At 46.7% G+C, this 9644-nt stretch overlaps 1 protein-coding gene and 1 long non-coding RNA gene across 4 annotated transcripts in view; one reads left to right on the forward strand and one right to left on the reverse strand.

The window, feature by feature from the left end:
- LOC116947902 (uncharacterized) overlaps positions 1–5924 on the forward strand; it is a 136815-nt gene extending 130891 nt beyond the window's left edge. For all 3 annotated transcript variants that reach the window (XM_076071151.1, XM_076071153.1, XM_076071152.1), the window contains exon 34: positions 4466–5924. The gene's annotated coding sequence lies outside the window, so the exon portion shown is untranslated. The remainder of the gene's footprint in view (positions 1–4465) is intronic.
- On the reverse strand, positions 5925–9340 carry LOC142929586 (uncharacterized). Its single transcript, XR_012945744.1, has 2 exons — positions 8318–9340; positions 5925–7748 (listed from the first exon to the last, which is right to left on the reverse strand). It is a non-coding gene; the product is annotated as an uncharacterized LOC142929586 (long non-coding RNA).
- Between the last annotated feature and the right edge of the window lie 304 nt (positions 9341–9644).

Raw genomic sequence — 9644 nt, forward strand, 5'->3', positions numbered from 1 at the left:
GCGGTGTTCTGCAGATCACGTTAGCACAACACGTACCGCTGTGCAAGGAGCGCCAGAGAGATGCCGTGACCCACGTTCAAACGTCACCCTTCCGTACCCGTTTAAAGCGGCGAGCTGCCCTAGCGTGTGATGGTTGGCACACGGCACTCTCCAGAGGGCGCTGGTTCGATTCCCTCTCCTGGCGCGGCAGTTATAATATTTGCGCAAGTTTCATAAAACGCACCTCCACGTCTATCCACCCATCGGCACACAGTTGATTGGTATGTCACGTGTGGTGGGGTACAGGGTGTGGGTACTCTTACCTCTTCCAAACACGTGTGGCCAGCGTGGACAATTAAACCAAACAGCCTCCAGAGCACCCTTAGTGGAGGCCCTTCTGACAGCAGTGGTGTGAGCGAGCTGTTGCAGGATTGCGCTTTTGCCCGTTTACAAGGGGGAGCAGTGGCACAGTGGTTAGCGCGCTGGAGTGTGACACCGATGACCGGTGTTGGAATCGGAGGTTGAATCGTTCTGTTTGAGCATCTTTTGTGGATTACGAGGCAGCTATCTGATTTAATTTTGATATTCATTATTTTCAAACATCAACGATTAACTGGGGTGAAGAATGTTTTAAACCTGGGCCTACAGTGAGGGAAAAAAGTATTTGATCCCCTGCTGATTTTGTACGTTTTTCCACTGACGAAGAAATGATCAGTCTATAATTTTAATGGTAGGTTTATTTGAACAGTGAGAGACGGAATAACAATTCTAGATTTAAAGCTTTCGTGACTGCTAGGATCCATACTCTTTGGTTCTATTGGGTAAAGTCACGTAGGTGAAAATAAAATAACAAAAAATCACGACGTTTCGGCCACAACACAAGCGGCCTTCATCAGGTGAAAGGACGAGACTGTCTGGAGGACAGCGCTGGAGTGGAAGAAGCCACGCTTAGATCACGACCTTTAAGCTGTGTGAGAAGAAAAAGACCACGCGCCTTGACAAAGGAATTAGCATATAATTTAGCATTGAAATGGCTCATTGAAATAGCCAAGTTAAAGTATACACATCCGCAGAGGTACCCCTTGACAAAGGAATTAGCGCTGCTTGACAAAGGAATTAGCATATAATTTAGCATTGAAATGGCTCATTGAAATAGCTAAGTTAAAGTATACACATCCGCAGAGGTACCCCTTGACAAAGGAATTAGCGCTGGAGTGGAAGAAGCCACGCTTAGATCACGACCTTTAAGCTGTGTGAGAAGAAAAAGGCCAAGTGCCTTGACAAAGGAATTAGCATATAATGTAGCATTGAAATGGCTCATTGAAATAGATAAGTTAAAGTATACACATACGCAGAGGTACCCCTTGACAAAGGAATTAGCATCGAATTTTGCATTGAAATAGCTGAGTGATTATACCATAGGGCTCATTGCATTTCGCACCAGCCCCACCTGACCAGTGAATTAAAACATGTACACCTGGCCCTCAAAAGGAATGGTTACTCTGACCGTACCATCCGCCAAGCTGTCTCTCCCTCCATACAGAAACAACCACTTGATACTCCGGTCAAAACCATCACACTTCCATATATAGCAGGCGTTACTAAAAAGATTTCCAAAATTCTAAACAAACACAAGATCCAGGTCCGGTTCAATACAGTACACAAAATTCGTGATCTGATCCCATCCGTGAAGGATGCCATTCCTGATTTACAGTACCCCGGGGTTTACAAATTGTGTTGTACCTGCGGTGATTGCTACATCGGTGAGACAAAGCGACATGTCTCTGACCGAATTCGCGAGCACAAATCAGATTTGAAACACGGCAAAACGAATTCTTCTGCCGTGGCTGATCACTGTTACAACGCTGTGGGGGATCACGATATAATTTTCTCCGATACCAAGGTTCTTTGCAAACCCACGGGCTTTTATCAGAGATTTGTTCATGAAGCAATTCAGATCTACAAACACAGACACAATTTCAACAGAGAGGATGGTTTCAAATTAATCAACCATTGGAAAGATGTTCTAAATCGAACTAAACATTAAACTAATTTCACTGCTACAGTATATTTTTCAAGTAGTGGTACCCCAAACTTTCGCAGCTCTTATAAATTCCCCCTTTTCACACCATCAATAGGTAAACTCCCCCTCCCTCCTTTCCCCCCCCCCCGCCCGCGCCAAACTGCAAGTCCACCGGCACGTACACCACCTCTTTCCTAAAATCCGCCAATCAAATGCTAATTTTTATGCTAATTTCTTTGTCAGAACACCTTGTTTGCTCGCACACAGGTCCGATGTCTGAGCGTGGTTGTGTTTCGCTAAATTATCCTGTTTGATGAGTACTCGGTGCCTCGGTGAATGTATATGCTCTAACTTTAACATAGCTATTTCTGTGACCAGTTACAAGCTAATCACTCAGCTATTTCAATGCTAAATTCGATGCTAATTCCTTTGTCAAGGGGTACCTCTGCGGATGTGTATACTTTAACTTAGCTATTTCAATGAGCCATTTCAATGCTAAATTATATGCGAATTCCTTTGTCAAGGCGCGTGGTCTTTTTCTTCTCACACAGCTTAAAGGTCATGATCTAAGCGTGGCTTCTTCCACTCCAGCGCTGTCCTCCAGACAGTCTTGTCCCTTCACCTGATGAAGGCCGCTTGTGTTGTGGCCGAAACGTCGTGATTTTTTGTTATTTTATTTTCACCTACGTGACTTTACCCAATAGAACCAAAGAAGACAGAATAACAACAAAAAAATCCAGAAAAACGCATGTCAAAAATGTTATAAATTGATTTGCATTTTAATGAGGGAAATAAGTATTTGACCCCTCTGCAAAACATGACTTAGTACTTGGTGGCAAAACCCTTGTTGGCAATCACAGAGGTGAGACGTTTCTTGTAGTTGGCCACCAGGTTTGCACACATCTCAGGAGGGATTTTGTCCCACTCCTCTTTGCAGATCTTCTCCAAGTCATTAAGGTTTCGAGGCTGACGTTTGGCAACTCGAACCTTCAGCTCCCTCCACAGATTTTCTATGGGATTAAGGTCTGGAGACTGGCTAGGCCACTTCAGGACCTTAATGTGCTTCTTCTTGAGCTACTCCTTTGTTGCCTTGGCCGTGTGTTTTGGGTCATTGTCATGCTGGAATACCCATCCACGACCCATTTTCAATGCCCTGGCTGAGGGAAGGAGGTTCTCACCAAAGATTTGACGGTACATGGCCCCGTCCATCGTCCCTTTGATGCGGTGAAGTTGTCCTGTCCCCTTAGCAGAAAAACACCCCCAAAGCATAATGTTTCCACCTCCATGTTTAACGGTGGGGATGGTGTTCTTGGGGTCATAGGCAGCATTCCTCCTCCAAACACGGCGAGTTGAGTTGATGTCAAAGAGCTCCATTTTGGTCTCATCTGACCACAACACTTTCACCCAGTTGTCCTCTGAATCATTCAGATGTTCATTGGCAAACTTCAGACGGGCATGTATATGTGCTTTCTTGAGCAGGGGAACCTTGCGGGCGCTGCAGGATTTCAGTCCTTCACGGCGTAGTGTGTTACCAATTGTTTTATTGGTGACTATGGTCCCAGCTGCATTGAGATCATTGACAAGATCCTCCCGTGTAGTTCTGGGCTGATTCCTCACCGTTCTCATGATCATTGCAACTCCACGAGGTGAGATCTTGCATGGAGCCCCAGGCCGAGGGAGATTGACAGTTCTTTTGTGTTTCTTCAATTTGCGAATAATCGCACCAACTGTTGTCACCTTCTCACCAAGCTGCTTGGCAATGGTCTTGTAGCCCATTCCAGCCTTGTGTAGGTCTACAACTTGTTCCTGACATCATTGGAGAGCTCTTTGGTCTTGGCCATGGTGGAGAGTTTGGAATCTTATTGATTGATTGCTTCTGTGAACAGGTGCCTTTTATACAGGTAACAAGCTGAGATTAGGAGCACTCCCTTTAAGAGTGTGCTCCTAATCTCAGCTCGTTACCTGTATAAAGGACACCTGGGAGCCAGAAATCTTTCTGATTGAGAGGGGGTCAAATACTTATTTCCCTCATTAAAATGCAAATCAATTTATAACATTTTTGACATGCGTTTTTCTGGATTTTTGTTGTTATTCTGTCTCTCACTGTTCAAATAAACATACCATTAAAATTATAGACTGATCATTTCTTTGTCAGTGGGCAAACGTACAAAATCAGCAGGGGATCAAATACTTTTTTCCCTCACTGTATACTAGGAAGGCTTTTAATATTGTATATTTCGGCCATTTATGTTATATTTATCCGTTTAATAAAACATGTTTTGTCGACTTGGACATCGTAAAATATGTTCCCTGAATAAAGTTGTCCCAATTTAGCCAGACCTGTTAATTTTTATTATTATTAACACATTCACTCACTGACATCTTCTCCCTTTGCTTATTTTAGGTGCACAGTATGTACAATTTGTTTAAAGGTGTGTCTGTTATTATTGTTTGTGTTCGCAGGTTTGCAGATGACTTAGCAGTTTCGATCACAACTGTTGGCTGATTACGTTCTGCTGCCCCTGTTGCCAAGGGGATATCACTCGCTGTTTTACGTCCTTGTCGGTGCAGTTTTAAATTCATGCCGGTATCCTGAACGATGCACGATTCAGACTAACGTACCACTTTACCGGTATGTCTGTGTTTTATAAAAACAAAATCGTAACGTTGCCATTTTCACCCAGTTTTATTCCTGCAGTGTTGTCATGGGGACTTAAGCCTCCACAGAAGTGGATCTCACAGAGCAAGTGACCGGTGGTCTACACAGCAAAAGGGGACTCGTTGACACATGCTCTGCTGCATGTGACAATGATGTTGGTGACATGGCAGTCAAACCGATATTTGAATTTAGCCACCACAGAACCAAATTTTAATGCAAAGGGTTTTTGTTTTGTGCAGTGATTAGTGAGCTGAGACCATTAACTCCCAATACTCGAGAACCCAGTTGGAGCACAGGCCACTGCCTGGGTTTGAACCCGGGAACCCAGTAGTGCCGGTTCAATGCTCCTAACTCTGTGCTATATTATAAAACAAACTAATCATTTGTCTTCCTCAAGGTGAAAGTCTAATTTCATAAACAGGTTCATCTCTGTAACCCGTCGACTCGGCAGAAGAAATTATTTTAGTTACAGATTGGTTTCGAGCTTCAGACACACCTTGCCGTATTGGGTGAATGTGCATCGGGAAATATATAGCATGTTAAATCAGGAAATAATCGTTCAGATGTCAAAGTGATTTTTTTTACTCATTGTTTAATTAAAATGTTGTCTGTGTTTATCCAATCCAGATGAACTTTTTTGATGTGAATGCTGAGGCGAAACAACAGTTTTTAAAGTGTTATATTATGAACTTAAAATTGACTTTCCTCAACCTTAAACGTAAATAACATAGTTTCTCTCCGTTAAAATCAATATCTGACGTAATCTAATTGAAATACACGGTGTTTCCATGCTCACCTTTGCTGTTCCCTGGGTCTGTAGCCTTGTCTTTGTGTGGCACAACCAGGATTGATTTTACACAAGGCGGTATGCATTTTAACTACCCCGGTGGAGTGATGGGTGAATGACGTTTGAGATTTGAACCATTGAGTATGGCCACTGGTACACAAATCCACTCACAATATTTACCATCGTACTTTGATATGTAGAGATTGTTTTAAAAGTAACCCTCATAATGCTACCTCTGAAATTATTAAAAAGGTGTCTGGATATTTCTGTTCAATCATATTACCGTCACCACTGGAGTGAGGTTCTATTCTTATATGTGTTTGTTAGTTTTTATATATATACTATGATTGAAGCATGTATGCATAACCGAAGGGACCTTTTGTAATAAGTGTTTTTAATTTTGAACATTGCATTTTTAAATGGTTGAATGTGTATTTTAAACTTTAACATTAAACATTCATCACCATTTCTGCAAACAGCATGATACGTGTTTTAATTGTACATTTTTACAAACGAATCACTAAAACACGAAGGGCCCAATGCTTTACTGTCGCTTCCGCGTACAGAACCCATATACACGAGAATGTATTTGACTCGTGACATATCGATATCCTTAGATAAAAAAAAAACACATTTGTCCTTTAAAGGGTGAGCATTGTCCAATCCGAAAATAATAAATAATAATAATAATAGCTCTTGGGACGAATTCCCGCCGGAGTGAAAGCACAAATATATACGCATCATTAGGGCAATGACCGTCACTGATAAAGCAACAAGCGACCAGCTTTGCTCATGTCCTGGGGGAAGATTGATCGAGGGTGTTCACCAAATCAATTACAAGGTCATCTGTCTGTCACCTCCATGTGGTGAGAGACCGCTGCGCCTGTAGATGATTAAGTACCGAGTCACGTGAACTGGTGGAGCCCACTGAGTCCCGCGACTGTTGATGCGGCCAAGGCGGACAACAAACAGCGGCCGCCATTCGCCACTGCGTGGCGGTGACGTGACCACGGCGCTTGTGCCAGGCTAGGTGCACCTTGAGGTCACGTGAAGTGTCGAAGGCTCGTTTGCACGCAAACGCATGCGCATCAAACGCAAAGACGACTCCCACTTGAAGGCACGTCACAAGCAGACGCGACGTCTCGTGCTCCTCGCATGGACGCGGCTGACGCACACGGGGACTTGGGCCCTCCGTGCCACCACAGCGCTGCAGCACACAGGCACAATGTGTACCGTCTGGCACGCTCTCTCCAGCGCCGAGCGACACGGCTCACAGGACGGCGTCCCACGGCTTGCCAGCTCCGTGATGAATGGTCACGTCCCCGAGAATCAGCCGATGTGAAGTGCGCGATGTGTGAAGATCGATTGGTTAATTGGCATGAGTCACTCGGCTTCTTGCTTCGCCGGCCGTGGTTTGCTCGACTGGGAAGATGACACGATGGGGAAACAGCAGCCGGCTCCGACTGTTGATCAGCACCGTGCACACGCGCGCATTGTGCTGAGCGAATCGAAACCTCGCAGAACTGAGCAGAGATAATTGGCGCGTGTACTCTGTGAAGGGGAGAAAACGAGCGGAGAGATCCGTCCGTGTCGCAGGGGAACGAGGCGACTCGCCGCGGGGGAGCTGGGGAGGCTTGGTCTGCCCGGGAGTTCGAGGATTGAAGAGTAATTCGGGGAGAGTTGGCAGCCACTCTCGTTCGCAATTTCTGGCAACACATCCCGTGCAAAGCTTCGTCATGTTGAGGCGTGTATAGTCGCCTGCTGCTGCCGCTCCTCCTTATCGATCAGGACTGTAATTGGGAGCCCACCATACCCATCATCAACAAGGCACGTGCCCATCGACTTTCTGTGGTGTTTCTGATGGATGGAGACGTGGTGTCCGACTTTCACATTTATGCATTCACGCTGTGATTCATTATTGAGCAGAAGGATATAATTGCCTCGGGCTTACTAACAAAGCCCCGGGAACAGCAAACACAACGATTATTTGTCATGCACGTTTAGAATGCCACCGTGGTTCGTCGTCGTTTTCACAGTAGAACTCGACTGCTCCGGCGCTTTGAGGTTTTCTCAACGGCAATAATTGCGTGCAATGAGAACTCCGTGGCGCAGTGGTTTACCCCACCACGCTACGAAGAGGACCCTGGGTTCGATTCCCCGCCGTGGAGAACATCGAGCGGTGGTGTCCGAGACTTCCTCGCGGTCTTCCCTTGTCACGAATGCAAGACGCGAGTCTCCGCTGTGCAGGGCGCGTGCAGCAGCGTCTTGAGACGCAGCGCCACCCATCAATGTGCATGCACCTACAGCGTGCACATAATACACGTTTTTGGGTTAGATCGAGTACATTAATGTAAATGTACACGCACATGTACGCGATCTATGTAAATTTACATGTAATTTTACGCGATCTAACCCAAAAAAAAACGTGTATTATGGATGATATTGGTCGCTTAAGCCTACGTGTTAAACTAATCGTGAACACCCGCACTGGGGACACAAAGGCGGTCGGTCGCGCGTGGTAGCGGCCACAGCCCCGCACATGACCTTAATAGAGGCTCGCTAACAGCACCCATGGCCCCGATAGTGACGTGTGTGTGGTGTGTGACGAGAGCTATCACCGCGTGGCTCTGACGCGCTAATGCACGAGGAAGCTTGGGCGAGCGTGGAAACAGCGGCGGCGGCGGCGGCGGCGCAGTAAGGAGTCGATGCATAATGCATGATTTGCTGCCGGCTCCTAACGGCGTTGCGTATTGCGGTAAGCACACGGTGGGCTTACAAATGCTTAATTGCGTGATAAACACAATGCGGCACTGACTGGTGCTGCTGCTGCTGGTGAAGGCGCCGAATGTAGCGGCGCGTCCGTGTTTACCCGAGGGGGTGCAGCTGCGGGATGAATACGCAGTGCGTCGAACACACGCGGCCACCCCGGCTCGATCCTCGCCGCTGGCATCGCTCAAGGGCAACGGTAAAGGTGCAGCCCCGCAAGTGCGAGCTCGTGCCGCTGCTGGCAGAAGACCCGAGGCGGGAGGGCGCTCTAGAGAGCGACTTCTCTCCGGCGTGTAACCTATTCCAAGCGGTCCCGGACGTCTCGGATTACGTGGGAGTAACCCAGCACTTTAGCACACCTCACGCGAACCGCCAATCGACTCTCTGTGCCGCGCCCGTGCGTACTGCTAATAGGTGGGCAGTGGCGGGTTTAAGAAACGCGTGGCCCCCATTGCTCCAGCTGCCTCGTCAGCAGATCGAACCGGCGATCTGTGGCTGACTTGCAAGTCCAACGCGGCAGCGGCAGCCCTGCTGCCACTGCAAGGCGCAAAAATCGCAGAGCGCGAATTGGGTAAGGGCGGCCTTGGGGATGGTGCCAAAGGCGCCTCCTTGTTTACACACGGGCAGGCAGAGTGCGGCATCCCTGCAGCGTGTGGGTGGGAATGTGGGGTTAATGAAATGTCTGCGAAAGGAATGGTGCCCGCAGTGCATTAATGTATTGGAGGCTATAAATACCCTGTCAGTTTCAGTTTATTTATTTTTCGTATAGCCCTGTGAGCCATTCGGCTCTTGAATCGGGTGCAACCACAACAAACAAAAAAACAAAAAAACAAAAACACGAACGAGAAAAACATCTTAATGTGACTGTGCAAACAGAAAATCCATGAAAAAAAAACACAGCAAAATATTCCTGAAAAAAGCACCGTACACCAACGCTGTGTGCAAAAAAATCCCAGTGGGATGCAAGTCAAATAACAACAACCACAAGAAAACTTAGATTAAGGCCATCAGTCTATCTCCGTACTACAACAAAACAAACATGTCTAAACCAAATTTTTTTTTCGAAATCACCAAAAAAAAATAAAGCCGTAATTGCAACGTAACAGTGATCACAGGGACTGTGACCGAATGTGACTTTGGCCTCCCCCCGTAGGTCGACTCAGCCTCAAATGAGTACCTAGTTCAGTGTGTAAACATTGTCACTGGGGATACGAAAGCAGCCAGGCGTGGTGCTGGCCACTCATCCCCTCGTGTGCCATGCCGGCCTTCATAGGCGCTGCTCGTGAACAGCACTTGCCACAACAGCCTGTTAAGGTTACATGGGGAACCGTTGTCGTGTGTGTCCCAGAGTGCACGTGTGCCGTGTGTGTGTGTCCCAGAGTGCACGTGTGCCGTGTGTGTGTCCCAGAGTGCACGTGTGCCGTGTGTGT

The sequence above is a fragment of the Petromyzon marinus genome, chromosome 31, assembly GCF_048934315.1.
Source record: "Petromyzon marinus isolate PM22_M1 ecotype Great Lakes invasive population chromosome 31, UKy_Petmar_22M1.pri1.0, whole genome shotgun sequence".
Taxonomy (NCBI): domain Eukaryota; kingdom Metazoa; phylum Chordata; class Hyperoartia; order Petromyzontiformes; family Petromyzontidae; genus Petromyzon; species Petromyzon marinus.